This window comes from Rousettus aegyptiacus, unplaced genomic scaffold (genome assembly GCF_014176215.1).
Source record: "Rousettus aegyptiacus isolate mRouAeg1 unplaced genomic scaffold, mRouAeg1.p scaffold_m13_p_7, whole genome shotgun sequence".
Taxonomy (NCBI): domain Eukaryota; kingdom Metazoa; phylum Chordata; class Mammalia; order Chiroptera; family Pteropodidae; genus Rousettus; species Rousettus aegyptiacus.
In genome coordinates this window covers 83,383,514-83,397,644 of record NW_023416310.1, presented here as the reverse complement: position 1 = coordinate 83,397,644, position 14,131 = coordinate 83,383,514, and the positions used below count along the sequence as shown (strand labels likewise).

Below are 14,131 nucleotides of genomic sequence, written 5' to 3'. Positions count from 1 at the left end.
TTCCCCTGAAATTAAATTGTTCATCTCTGCAAGGACACCACAACAATTTCCCATGTATAGTGCTGTCCTAATAAATACAAAGGAAGTCATAATTCACTGCTGTTATTTAACATAGCCATGATGTTCTGGCTTGTATAAAGCTACTTGGACGGGATATTTTCTATCGAGTAGCAGCTGGGCCTTTAGAAAACACAAAGCTGGCACTTCCATCTGTGTTGGTACCTTGAAAGTAGGGATACAGCCTCAGATTCTGGGAAAAGAGCAGCCAATGAAATGGCAGGAGGGCCAGGTTCTAAGCCTCGTTATGTCACTTTCTGCTCTGGATGCTCTGGGCAAATCTCCTGAGCTCGAAATAATGTAAACCACTTGTTGAGCTATGTGCTAAGAGCTGATAGGGCTCCTCTCCTGTTGCCTTCATGACAAGCTTCTGAAGTAGGGACTGAGGAAACAGAAGCTCAGAGGCCTTTTGATTTGCTTAAGGCCATTAGAACTGGTATGACCTCTGGGATTCAAACTCAGTTACATGGCATTTGGTTCTAAAACCAGAAGCTTTCTGCCTTGTTGTGTTTTGTTTGTCTTTGTTTATTTTAACCAATGTCTTATAGTCTTATTTTTTCATCTGCATGCAACCCCAGTGTCAACTGAAGCCACCCATCCTCAACATCTAAATAACCTTGACTCAAGCATCTTCCTATCTACTGCCTGTGGGAGACCATAATTTTTCTCCAAACCCTCAAGGGCATGCTTCATCATGGGGGTCTTTGATCCCAGATCTGCAAGTACTTTCTCCATTCATCCCACACCAACATTCCCACATGAGAAACTCAGACCCTTTGCATCCAAATAAATAAATAAATAACAACTAGGAGTCTATGACTGAAGTGACTTTAAAACAATTTGAGAGGTCACAGGAGGACTCATAGCACACTGTTCAGCCTCACCCTCAGCACACTCCATCTGACCAGCTCTCTCAACTCTTGTCCTTCCCCCTGGATCCAAAAAATGTCCTGAGTTCAACAGTTCTGGCTTTTTCTCAAAAGTGTTGCAGTAGGCCAACATTCATGAACTGTAGGGACTCACCTGGCCAATGACGTGTGTCTAACCAAGCATCATCTCACTGACACCAGAGCTTCTCTCAACAGAAGTCCTGGGCACCTGCTGAGCACACAAATCTTTTCCTATACACCACACTCAAAATGAAAGAGCTAAAAGAGATCAAGTTGCCCAAACTGAACTCCTAGAACCATGAACTATTTTCAGTACTTCTGAAAGCCAGATAAATACTGCATATTTATTCACAATGAAGGTACATGCTATGTCAAGGGTCTTTGTGTGGGGTTAGGATTATCAGCTCTGGGTGATATCTGTGGTTTGCTCATCTGATCAAAAACTCTGCATGACAACCATTTATGTTTCTGGCTATTTAAAAGAGCTCACATAAATCCTTTATGACTTAACATTTGTTCATTTACTCATTCAATAAACATTTATTGATCAATTACACTGCCAGGCCTTGGTATTCAGTGATGAATAAGATGAAGTCTCTGCCTTCAAGGTGGTGACAGGCAGTAAATAAACAAACAAATTTGCATAATAGTGTTAGATCGTGACTTGGGGACTTGAAATGCCGGATGTACACCTGCATTAAGTCCTTTGTTCAAATCCAGTGTGAAGAGTTCTAACTAGTTTTACAAGTCTTTCTGCAACAGTTTTAACGCAGAACACATTCCAACCAAGGATGTGAATCCAGATGAGAACTGGCGTCTGGTCTTCACTGGATCATGAACATGAATGTTTCTTTTACAAATACATGGTACTGCTTCAGCACAGCTACAGTGCTAGTTCAATGTCTGATTTGCATACAATACAGCTTGGATCTTAATTTAGACCTGAGTGCCAAAGCCTTTTTCACAGAAAGGGAAGAGGGCAAGGAACGACGGCTCAGAAAGAGCGGAGTTCCTCCACATTCCTCCCTCGTGCTTTAATCTCCACAGAAGCGCAGTTAATCGGGCAGTGCCTTCCCACTGCTGTCATTACCCTCACTCAGAGATGAGCTTCCTCTGGCCACAATCAAGTACTTTCAAAGCTTAAAAGTCAGGGCTTTTCAGTGGATATGCAGCTCGTTCATTTCCATTTCATTCAGAACATAAGGGGACCAGATTGTTCTTTGCCAAGTGGATAAAAAGTGTGTGCGGGTGGTGGGGGGCTGGGGTGGGTGGGGGGTTGCACAGGGTGGAATGAAAGAGAATCTACATTCCAAGAGCATATTAGTAACTCTGAGGAGATGTTTAAATCTACAGGACTGCAAGCAGCCTTTTAAGATTTCATAGATCCATAGAAGGTAGAGTTGGAGAGAATCTTAGAGACCTCAAGTCTATTTCTGTGCATTGACATAAGGAGAAATTGAGTCCCAAATAGGAAAAGCATTCTTTCTAAGGCTGCATGGTTGGTTGGTGGCAGAGTAAGGACTAGAAGCCTGACCCTCTGTCTACTGCCCTTTCTGTCATACTAGATTGTTTCCATATTTCTTTTCTTCATTTATCCTCTTCCACGCTGTTTTTATGAATTTATTCCATCATGTAGAATCCTCCTTTTTATACAAAACCCCAAATTTTCTAGTTTTCAAAGACCGGTCTCTCATCTACGTACTTCAAAAAGTTAACCTAGTTATTCTAGAAATAATTTCTGTTCTCTGAAATCACCACATTTGTGATCTAAGTTGTGCACTTTGTGTTGGAGCTTCCAAGTGACAATTTCAGTTAAAATAGTTCTAAGTAAAAATAAAAGGGACAGTTTAGTAGCTGGAAAACTGAAAAGTCCAGGGGTAAATCTCGCTTCTGACATGACTGGATCCTGAGGCTCAAGTGCTAGCATCAGGACTCATCATGATTCTCTCCATCTCTCTCCTTTGGGTGGTTAATTTTCTCAAGATCTCCACCTTGGGATGGCATGATGACTGTCAGCAGCTCCACACTGAATCTTGTCCTCTGAACACCACCATCAGGAAGCAGGTTCTCTCTTTCTCAGCAGTTCTGCAGAGTTCTCATGTAGGGATCCGTCTCATTGGCTCTGCTTGGGCCTGTGCCTGTTGTTGGCTGCTGTGTTCACCTCCTCCTGGACCCTAGAGATAATTGTCATTGTTCGATGGTTATGGCACCAGCATACGAATACTTAGTTGTTTGTTATTATCACATAACTTGTGGATACTACAGCATGCCGGTGCTACTGGCAAACTAAGAAATTGACAAGACTTGATAAAGGTGGTTTTTGCAACCACGATGCTATAGTTTTACAGTATGATGCTTCACTGGGGGCTTCCTGAGACCTGTCAGGAGCTTATGCCTGATGGGCCCAGTTCCATCACCAGTGACCCAAGAGCATTTTCCATGGGGACCTGGGGCATCTCAAGAAGTTGGAGTAAACATCCCACAGTCTGCTATTTCTCCATATGTTCTGCTGACAATATATGCTTTGAGCTTATCAGAATGATCTATAACTTCTATAAGAATCTGATCGAGAGAGAGCATTTTTAACAAGTTTCTTGTGACATTCTACCCATCACTGAACCAATCTCTGTGGAGACAGGAATATGCTGCTGCAATTGGTCAGGGTGGGGTCACATGACTCCATGAGCAGCTCCAAGGGCCATATGGCAGAAATAACAGTATATTTTTCCTGGAGAATGCTTAACAGCTTCTAAGAGTATGGAGTGGAGTGTGGCAGTTCCAAGGAAAACCAGGGTCTGTTGTCAGAAAAAGAGGAAATGGGTGTTAAACAAGGAAGAAAAATGGAGGGAGATTCATCAATGACAATGTTCTCTTATTGTTTCATGTGTATAAACTTTGATTTTCCAAATTGATTTTAAGCTGCTTGAGGGTGAAAGACAAGCCCAATATCTAATCAATAATCAATACTTCTTACATGATTAGCCAAAAGCAAACATTTATTTGGCTACCACACAGAACCAGATGCTACGATGCTTAAACTGGTCTTAAAGATCAGATATTGCTTCAGCTTCAGGACTCCAGTTGGATACAACGAACGTTTCCTGAATATCTACCATGTGCTAGACAGAGTTCTAGTGTTGCGATTACTGAGTTGAATAAAATATAATCTCTGACTTTAAAAGCCTCATCTAGCGGGAGTAAGAACAGTAAGGCCACTATTTATTGAGTGCCTACAATGTGCCTATATTCCACATACATTAATCTTAAGTCTTAGCACAACCCTTGTAAGGTAAGACATATTTCAGCATAATTTTACTAAAATCCAAAGGAGGACACTGAAAATCTGATAATTAAGCTTGGAGGTCAAATAAAGTATTAAGAATGTCCAAAGACACAGGACGAATATGTAGTAGAGTGGAGAATCCTGGTTGCCAGGTGGCTCAGAGTTGCTTCTGATCATTTAGGTATGTAGATATTACAAGAGTGGGGGAAAGCCAAAGGGACATCCATTGCAGGAGGACTTCTGGTGGTCAGTCTCTCTTTGCTAAGGAATTCGGAAAAGCCCTTAAGACCTCATGGCTCACCACCACATACACCCACCTACCCCACTCCTTTAATTTTACTTCCGAACAAATCGCATCATCACTCCTTTTCTATATAAATTACAAAACCATTCAACCATTAGAGGAACTTAGTGCCAGAGAAGCACAATATGTTATAATTACTATTTTGATCATAATTCTTTTTTTCTTTAATGGAGCATTCTCTTTATGGCCACTGAACACTACTTCCGGTTGATTAGGTTTTTGGTATTTAATAAGTTTCGATAGGAAATGAGCAGTATTAGTACAGTATCTTGAATAATGAGCCATTAATGTATTTTTAATGACCAAGATGTTCCGACAAGAAACTTGTTGATTTTGTCACTGAAACATTATTGGAAAAAATGATTTGCACGTAGACTGGACGGCGTTTCATTACGCGAAGTGGGAGGATGTGTTCATGCATCCAGAGCACTCCTTCTGAAACCAGCTGGATTTAAGGAAGTCGTCACAGGAATTGGAAAGAGCTCAGAGATCAGAACTGAGTAGGAACTACAAAGTTTTTATAGTACCCTAACTACTATATATATAATATACATATATACATGTGTGCGTGTGTGTGTGTGTGTGTGTGTGTGTGTGTCTTCCCATGGAAGATACGCATTTTAGTGGCCTTTAGTACCCTACTTGTGTTGTGAACTTCCTGAGGTCAGGGACTTTACCTTACACATTTTTTCTTTTTAGTCCTTGCATTTATACAGTATTAGGCACAAAGCAGCTAATCAATAAGTATCTGTCAAAAGGTTACCTCCAAACTGCCTTCCAGCACTGACCTGCTATGACTAGCCCCAGCAGACTTCTTCAAGAGACTTTGGCTCAATCAATGATCATTCACTACGACATCAAAACCGTTCAATTCTATGGTCATAAGAAATTTAATTATGAGGAATCTGTGGTTAGACACCATCTTTCCAGCAAACGTAGCTGCAAATGTTTCCTAGGTGTAAATTTGAAGAGTAATAGTAAGAAGAGTTGACCCAACAAGGGAAGGAAGGAAGAAGTGAAGTATCCAGTATATTTGTGTGTAGTGTTTTTTAGATGGTGATTTGGGGCAACTAAGTAGGTTGGGATATTTAAGGTAGGCAAGGATAAGGAAAGGAAAGGATATTTGTCATGTGAGAGAACGTTGCTGATGATCTGATCGTGATGGTGATGCTAGTTCCCATTTTTTGAACAATTACTACATCCAAGTAGTTACTACATCCAATGAAGCTACATCCGTTGTTTCATTTCATCTTTACACCACCGAGAGGCAAGAGTTATTACTCTCCTTTTACAGATGAAAGAAGTTAAATCCTTTGACAAAGTCAATAGACAGTAACTAGTAGAAGCAGAATTTTAACCCAGTTCTGACGACTTAAAATAGCATGTTTAACCAATTCTCTAGCTCAGTCCTCAGTTTCTCCCTTCTTCTAATGTAAGCAATAAATTAAGTAACAATTCAGCTAGGAAGAAATTACTGTATGTTAAAGAAATAAGAAAAACTCCATGTCGTATGGACAGATTTATTTAGCAATGTAATAATAACAATTGTCGGGGCCTTCTCAAGGGCTAACCATAGGCCAGAAATTTTATAAAGAGATTATTGCAGGTATAATCTCTCATCTTCTACTCTATAAATAAGGTAGAATAGCCTATTTTACAAATGAGGAAACCCAAGCTCACACCACTAAAATAAACTTTCCCAGTTTTTAGAGAAGGTAAACGGCAGAGGACAGATCTTGGACATAGGCTGTGTGTTTTTTTTTTTCTTTGACCTCTGCTGAAGCAGTATTATACCAGAAAAATCCTTCATTATACAGAAAGAGTGGTTGGGGACAAGCTATGGAAAAGACAGTAATCCAGCTTGCTTTTCAAGTTCTGAGACTCAGGAGGGCTTGTTTTTTTATTTTGTTTCTTTTTTTTTTTTTTTTTTTACTGTTTCTTTTTTTAAGAAACTATTCAGCAGCATCTCTTAAATGTTTGAGACTTGGGTAAGGAATGCCAAAACATGCTTGTTCCCTTGAGAATGTTCTTCTCTGTCTATTAAAATCTCAGGCGAAATTTAATCCATATGTTTCTGATTCACTTCCCCAAAGTTATCACTATGTTTCATAGGGCCCATTTAAAGCCTATGACTTTTGGAGTCACTCTGAGCTACTTGTCTTTAGAGCAGGAAGTTGCATTTCCCATGAGGGCAATGGACTTGGCCCTCAGAGGGAAGAGAATGTGCTCCAAGCCCCGAGGTGCATGTAGCTTCCAAACCTGGCTGGCGTTTGCTTCTCCACCCATCTCCTGGAAGCTCTGGCCCAGTTTCGCTCACTGCCCAGAACCAGACTCTGTTTCATCTCTAATACTCTGTTCAAAATTCAATATAGCACTCGAATGTAATATTTCTCTCCCTGAATTATTTTTAACGGCACCGAAATTTATTGCATGAACAACAGTAATGCTTTTTTAAAAAAAGATAAAGAATAGGCTACATGAAAAAGTAAAACTTTTTAATTTTTTAAAGTTTCCATCCAATTCTTTTACACATATCCAGAAATTTTTACGCAGCTGTAATCAAAATGGAGATATGATTTTATATTATTCAATTTTCACTTAATTATAAATATGTTTCTCGGCCGCTACTAGGTTTTAATTGTTTTTCATGCCTACACAATATGCCATTAATTTGATGTCTCATTATATCGACTCAGAATTTTTTAAATTTTTTCAAATAGTTTGACATACATAAAGTTAATAGATTCAGAGTTCCAGAGTGCCATTTAGGTATGGCAAATTAATTTTCTAACAGACTGACCAGGCTGCAAACAACAACTATAAACTTTAGAGAACATGTTTAAAAACAACTATTAGAAGGCTCCAGAGTGTGAATGAAAGTAGACGTATTTTGCAGAAAACCCAAAACTTAGAAAAAGAGACCAATAAAGAGAGAGTTGCCAGTTTTCATAGCTTTCGTCTTAGGTGATACTTAAGTAGTGACATAACATGAAGGAGCTAAAACTCCAAAGAAAACTTACTGTCTTTATACCCTACAGAACCGGAGGACAGAGACTAGGGACACACAGCAGCTAGACAGCGAGTAAAAAAAATAAAATAAAACATATATAAAATAATAAAATATAGGGCCAGAAAAGGGGTGCCCGAAATTCTATGTAAAAACCCTTCCCAAGACTCTGGCTAACCCCTATACCATGCATGTGCAAAGCAGACACATAGCATCTTACAGCTAAAACCAAACCAAGATCTCAGCTACCACTCATCACAGGCACGAATTTACAGTTTGAGTCTAACAAAGTTAATTGCCAGCTGAAACAAAAACTTCTGTATTTTTCAGGGAATACAACAGAACCCAGAGTCGTCATAATGTAGTGTTTGTAATATCCAGGATATAATTCAGAACTACTCTACAGGAAAATGTGAATCATTCTTTAGGGATGACCCAGCTCCAAGATAACCTGAATGCTGGAATTATCAAACAAGGACTTTAAAGCAGCTAACACGGCCATGCTAAATGAGAAAAAAGAAAATACACCTCTAATAAATAGAAAATAGAAAATCTAAGCAGATAAATAGAAAATGTTTTTAAACCCAATGGAAACTCTAGAATTGAAAAATATTATATCTATATTTTTTAAAACATATTAAATGGCTTTAATAACAGAATGGAGTTGACAGAAAAGCATTGGGAAACTGAAGACAGAGCAATAGAAATTATTCAATCTAAAGAAGGGAGAAAAAAAGTTTTGGAAACAGTAAACATGGCCTCGCAGAACTGTGGGATTAGATAGAAATATCTAACATGTAATTAGCTTCTCAGGAGAGAAGGCAGAAAAGCGGAGTGGAAAAAATACATAAAATTAAATAACGACTGAAAACTTACTAAATTTGGCATAAAAACATAAACAATAAGCACTTAAATACTCAGCAGAATCCAAACAGAAGGGAAACATGCCTAACACATTATAGTTAAGTTGCCGGAAAACAAATACAAATAGAAAATCTTGAAAGAAGCCAGAGAAAAACAACACATCACATACAAAGGACCGCTAACATAAATGACCATGATCTTACCAAAAATCAGGAGATATGACTGGACGTCTAGGCTACTTCCCATTTCATGTCTTTACTTGTAGAAGGAAGTTCTTTGAATTGACAAAACGATAGGTTTTCATGTCATATGATCACAGGTCTTAAAATCCAAGAGACTTTAAGGGATCTCCTGGTGTGGCTCCCACTTTAGTTCTGAAAAGAACCACATTTGACAGGTAATCTCAAAGCCCTCAGGAGGCCAGGGCTTGCTTGCCCATGCTTGCCTCCTCGGCACCTAAAATAGTATTTGACATATAATAGAGGCTCAATAAAACCTGATAAATACATGGATACACGTTTTTTTCATTTTTATTCCCTCATCGTGTAGGAATTTCTGGGTCTGTTCCATTAAAAGCATGAGTTAGAAATCATTTGGGCCCCAATTTGACAAGGAATGTTAAGCACCTTCTAAAACCACGTCAGGAGGGGCCCTTATGAAAGGGGACAGAGTTGTCAGTTTCTGGTCAGAACGACTTTGTGCAAAACTCAGCAACCTGGGCCCTCCTTCACAAGTTTCGGTGATTTCAGGCCCTCCCACCCCAAAATGTCTCCCCACTTGGCTTGTGCGGAAGCCTGAAATTCTGCCCCTAATCATTTCTTCGGGTTCATTGAAGCCCCTTGTTTGAATGTAAATAGCTTTTCGAGAGGTCGCTGGTAGTTTACAATACCTTTCTAGAAGACTATTGCATCAGACTGTAGCAAGCAGGAGTCTCGTAAACAGGAACAGCCTCTTTTTCCTTTTTAATGGTAGGAAGGAGCTGCCAAAAAGGTCAGACCGGAGTGAGGGGAGAGGGTGAACAAACCACCCCGACAGGGGCAGCCTGAGAATACTGGGCACAAGTCAGGTGTTAGGTGGACAAGAGACCCAGGTTCACAGTTACCACCCCACCCCTAACCTCCCAGATGGTAGCAGGTGGTAGAGAAATATTTGTAGAAGAGGCGAGTGGAGTGTGATATTTATTTAATTTATTTATTTAATTAACACGCATATCATTGCTTACTGTGTGCCAGACACCATTCTAAGTGCTTAACAAATATTGACTTCAATTTAACCAGCAAATAGCCCTGTTAAAAGTCAGAGTGTGAGAGCCAGCTCTGTGTATGACTGTGTGACCTTGAGCCAGTGACCCATGCCTTCTGAGACTCATTTTATCTCCTACAAAAGGGGTACCGTAGCAAAAGTACCTCAGAGTTATTGTGAAGAGCCATCAAGGCACTTTATAGACTGTGAAATGTTTTGCAAATCATGACTAATATTATGAGTAAGCCTAAGACTGGCTTAGCCTCTGGAGCCAATAATTACAACAAAAATTGACCTCATGGTACATTGTTATCATCTATTACCTGCCTTGCGGGCTCTGGAATTGGATGGCTTTGTTCAAGTCCCCGTTCCCAACCTATCAGCTGCATGACTAGGCGAACTGCTTTATCTCTCAGTGACTCTGTGTTCTCCTCTGTAAAACCAGGGCTAATAATAGTATCTACTTCATAGAGCTGCTGTGAAAACTTTAAAAAGATGATAAAAATAGGCACTTAGGACAATGACCTAGAGTACATGCACCATAAATGGCACATACCTCTGTTCCTTTAAGCCTCACAATGTTACAAAATAGGTATCATTATTGTTACTGTTCTTATTTTCCAGAGAAGGAAGTAGAGTCACAGAGAGGTTAGGTCACTTGCTCAAGGCCACATATCTAGGGAGTAATAAAGCTGAGATTCCCAGACAGGTCTCTGGGCATTTTTGTGATTGCCTGAGCAAATGTTCTCAGTGTTCATAATGACACACCAGATAACCTAAGGAAATTCTTGAGCAGAAGGGAAAAGAATTAGAAAGCTAAGACAGAAAGAGAGGTGACAGATACCTGACTTCTCTTTACATGCTAAGTTATTATGAAAGGGAAACACAAACCTTCAAACATAAATGCTGGGAACTGGACAAGCTCCCAGAAGCCAGCTGCTCCCACCTCCAGCCCACATGCAACCGTGCCGGATTATGAGCCACGCTCATCCCTTCTCTCTCCTGGGCCATCTTCCAAACTCTGCAAAATGATACCGTAGAGCGCCAGCCAGGGAGTGGAGGATGTGTGGAAGGGATGGGTCCCTTGCCCAGGGACGGCATGCAATTGCCTCCTTCCTTCGAACTGCTTGATGTCATTGAGCACGGTGACCTAAAAAGCCACATATTGAAGATGATGAAGCCACAAGATGCAAAGGGCCCGAATCCCTGAACCACTCCCTAGAGAAGAGCCTCTTACCCAAACAAAAACGGCCATCTGAGACCTTACATCAGCAAAAATAACTCTCTTTCTTTTATGATTGAACCATTACATAGTTTGGGTCTGTTTGTCACAGCAGCTGGCACAACTCACCAATGCAGGGAAGAGGAGGAAGGAGGACTTTCTAAGCATCCCTGACTACTGGCCACTCAAGCTCTGCCTAAATAACTTCCAGTGGTGGGGAGTTCATTTCCTCCTGAAGTGTCAGTTACTCTTCATTCATTCAGTCAACGGCTGTTTACTGAGTTCCTGCCATGTGCCTGGCCCTGTGCTAGGCGCTGGGGAAGCAAAGATGAGCGAGGCACAGAATTCCTCCTTCACGAAGTTCCCTCTGAGACTGGTGGACAGAAACCGAACAAGTGAGCAGGCGGTAGGCACGATGTGTATGGACTTGGATAAGTAACTTGAAGAAAATAAACGGATTGATGGCACAGACTAAGTTGGGGGAGGATCGAGTTTAAATGGGGCAAAGGGGAGCAGTTCCTGGAAGCCGCCTCTGAGTTCATGAGACTCGACACAAGAATTGGCAGGCATCTCTGATTGTTTTTTTTAAAAAAGTTGGGTTTGTTGTTGTTGTTGTTTTGTTTATATTAACAGAAAAATGTGTCCCTTTGGCTCCACCTCTGGTCCTAATTATATAGTCTAGGGTCCCAGAGAAGTCTATTTTCTTTCTCATTTCCAACTGACAGCTTTTCAAACGTCCCGCATTTGCAGACAGCTGTCACATCTCTCCTATCCCCCAGAGTCCTTCCTCCCCGCCCTCCCTCCAGCAGCCCCAGGGGGTTGGAAACCCAGGCGCTTGCTTGCAGGTGTTAACACAGCAAGCATGCAGGTAAATGAGGGGGTCCTAGAAATCCCCATGCGGAGGCTATGTGGATCCTCCCAACATCTTGAGGATAATTGGTCCCCCTCCCATGACGTTGACCGTTAGTTTCCCTAGAGCTGCTTGCTAACTGCTGGCCCCCGTCAGGCATTGATTCTCTGACACTGAGAAGGAGCGGGCAGGGTCAGACCCTTCAAGGGAAGCCTCTCTCTCCTCTCCCCTATCCCTTCTCCCTTTATTTTTTTAATGTTAACACCATGTTCCTCCCCTCTGTTTTGAACACCAGAACAGAGCCATCTGTCCCCAACACTGGGCCCAAACTGCAGGCATTTGGCTGGAAAGCCAACAAAGCTGCAGGCAGAATCCGGCTCCTCCAGACTCCTGCTGAGCGCCACTCAGAGGCAGGGAGGCAGGGAGGCCGGTCCCCCAAGGCCCAGCCTCCCCCTCGTCGGAACGGACCAGGGCAACACGTTTGGCCTTCCCTGGAGGGGCCCACAGGAGGCAGAGGCCTATGCAAGCTTCTGGGGCCTCCAGGTTAACTGACAGCCCCTGCCCCCCGCCCCCAGCTCCCGGGCCAGACCGGGGCCTTACACCCTGGCACGGGGTCCACAACTGTTTTCCTTGCTTGGTTTGGAGATAAAAACAGCTGTAGCTCCTTGCTTTCTCACATTTTCCACCGAGGTCGCTTGGGGCAGGACTGAGTCCAGGCATCCAAAAGGTGTGGCACTATTTGGGAAGCAAACGGCAGAGTTAAAGCACAGCACACACTCTGCCCAGCTTCTTCCATGCCAGAGAAGTCAGAGGAGAATCACACTGTATGTAAAACTGGCCTCCTGTGGCCTTCACACACTTTGTCTACTACTCCCTGAGGTCTTCTCCACTCAGCCTGACGCATCGATACAGGTCCCCTGGCATGTCTGGCCCTCCTTCCTCCCATGCACACACCCACACTCTGATGAAGGAGTCAGGCTCTTAGGGTGCAAAATGTAGGGAGGCTCTCTCTCTCCAGTCATGCAAGTACGGGGCCGTCCTGAGAGTCAGTGCCTCCTTAAATTCTGCACCCTGGATGCCTCACTGGACTCACCCGACTGCGGGCCCTGCACTTGTCACCCAAATTTAGCTTTCCGTGCAGTTCCCTGAGGAAACATTTTATTTCTTTGATCTCTCTCATCCCCCATCTATTGGAAAGAATCAATGGGTGGCTTCATATTTCTATGTAAAACATCGAATCCAGCTTGGAGAAGGAGACGTGTTTTGTTTTGTTAATTTTTAGTACTTTAATAGTTTTGTTGTTGTTGCCAAAGCTTAAAACTCAGAAGAGTTCAAATGAAAAAAAAAAAAAATCACATTTCTGGCTTCTCTTGAAAACACAGAATGTATGGCCTCTCTGGCTGGAGTGGAGCCATAGCTACCCCTTTAGGCCCTTTGGACATGGCCTGTGCTCTCCAGAGCCCCACAACTCCACCTGTGCCAACTCACCACTTGAAGCACCTGCTCAGCCCCCAGAGGCATTTGAAGTTGCATCCTTTGGTCTAAGGACAGATTACGTCCAGATATAAAGTAGCCTGTCTCTTATGGTACAACTTCTGGCAGCAGTGATTGGCCGGGGAGTGGAGGGGGAGATTTCCTGATGTCCTTGAAATCAGGCCTTGGAGGCAGGTCCCCATTTCACCAGCCAGGGAGCATAAAGGATTGAACCCTGCAGCTTGGAGGGAGAAACATGTTATGTGACAGCAACCGAAGAGCTCCTGGGACGAAGGACTAACCTTGAAATGGAAACAGCACTGACCGAGGGTCAGGAGGCCTTCCCGGGTAGCCCACGTCTGCCCCTGATCTCTGCGCGATGTTAAACACAGCTCCTCCGAAGCTTCGGATTCCGCATCTCTTACTAAGGAGAGCTGAGCTGGATTATCTGTAATGTCCCTTCTGGTTCTATCTTGCATTTCATACTTAGGTGGAATTGTTATAGTACAAGAGAGTCTCAGAACATTGTCCGAGCCTAGCTTAGAAGAGCAATTGAGCAAAGATCGAAACCACATTTCTTTGATGGCATGGAAGTTGGTAACTTTTGCGACTCTCTACTTATCCTTTCACAATTTCCCTGATTCTGCTGAGAATATACACTTAGAAGAGCTCAAACAATAGCCCGACTCAACAATCTCTTGCCTTAACAATCACTTGCCTGCTTAAGAATTCGCTAGGTGTGAAAAATAGTTTGCTAAAGACTCTGTCTCTACCCTAAAGATACCCAAGGAGAAGGAAGCTGCCTGTCCACACGGGAGGAGGCAATCAAAGGGGAGTTCAATGCAACAGGGGTCAACATTTATCTAGGCAGCACTCTGCAGCAGTGTGGACTGCAGGAAGAGACCAGGCAATATGATCAGAGTAATTTCCAGCCCTTGT

General features: G+C 42.3%; 1 protein-coding gene across 2 annotated transcripts in view; it reads left to right on the top strand.

Moving 5' to 3' along the window:
• Positions 1 to 14,131, top strand: part of ADRA1B (adrenoceptor alpha 1B) — a 456,726-nt gene that overhangs the window by 310,003 nt on the left and 132,592 nt on the right. The window lies entirely within an intron of this gene.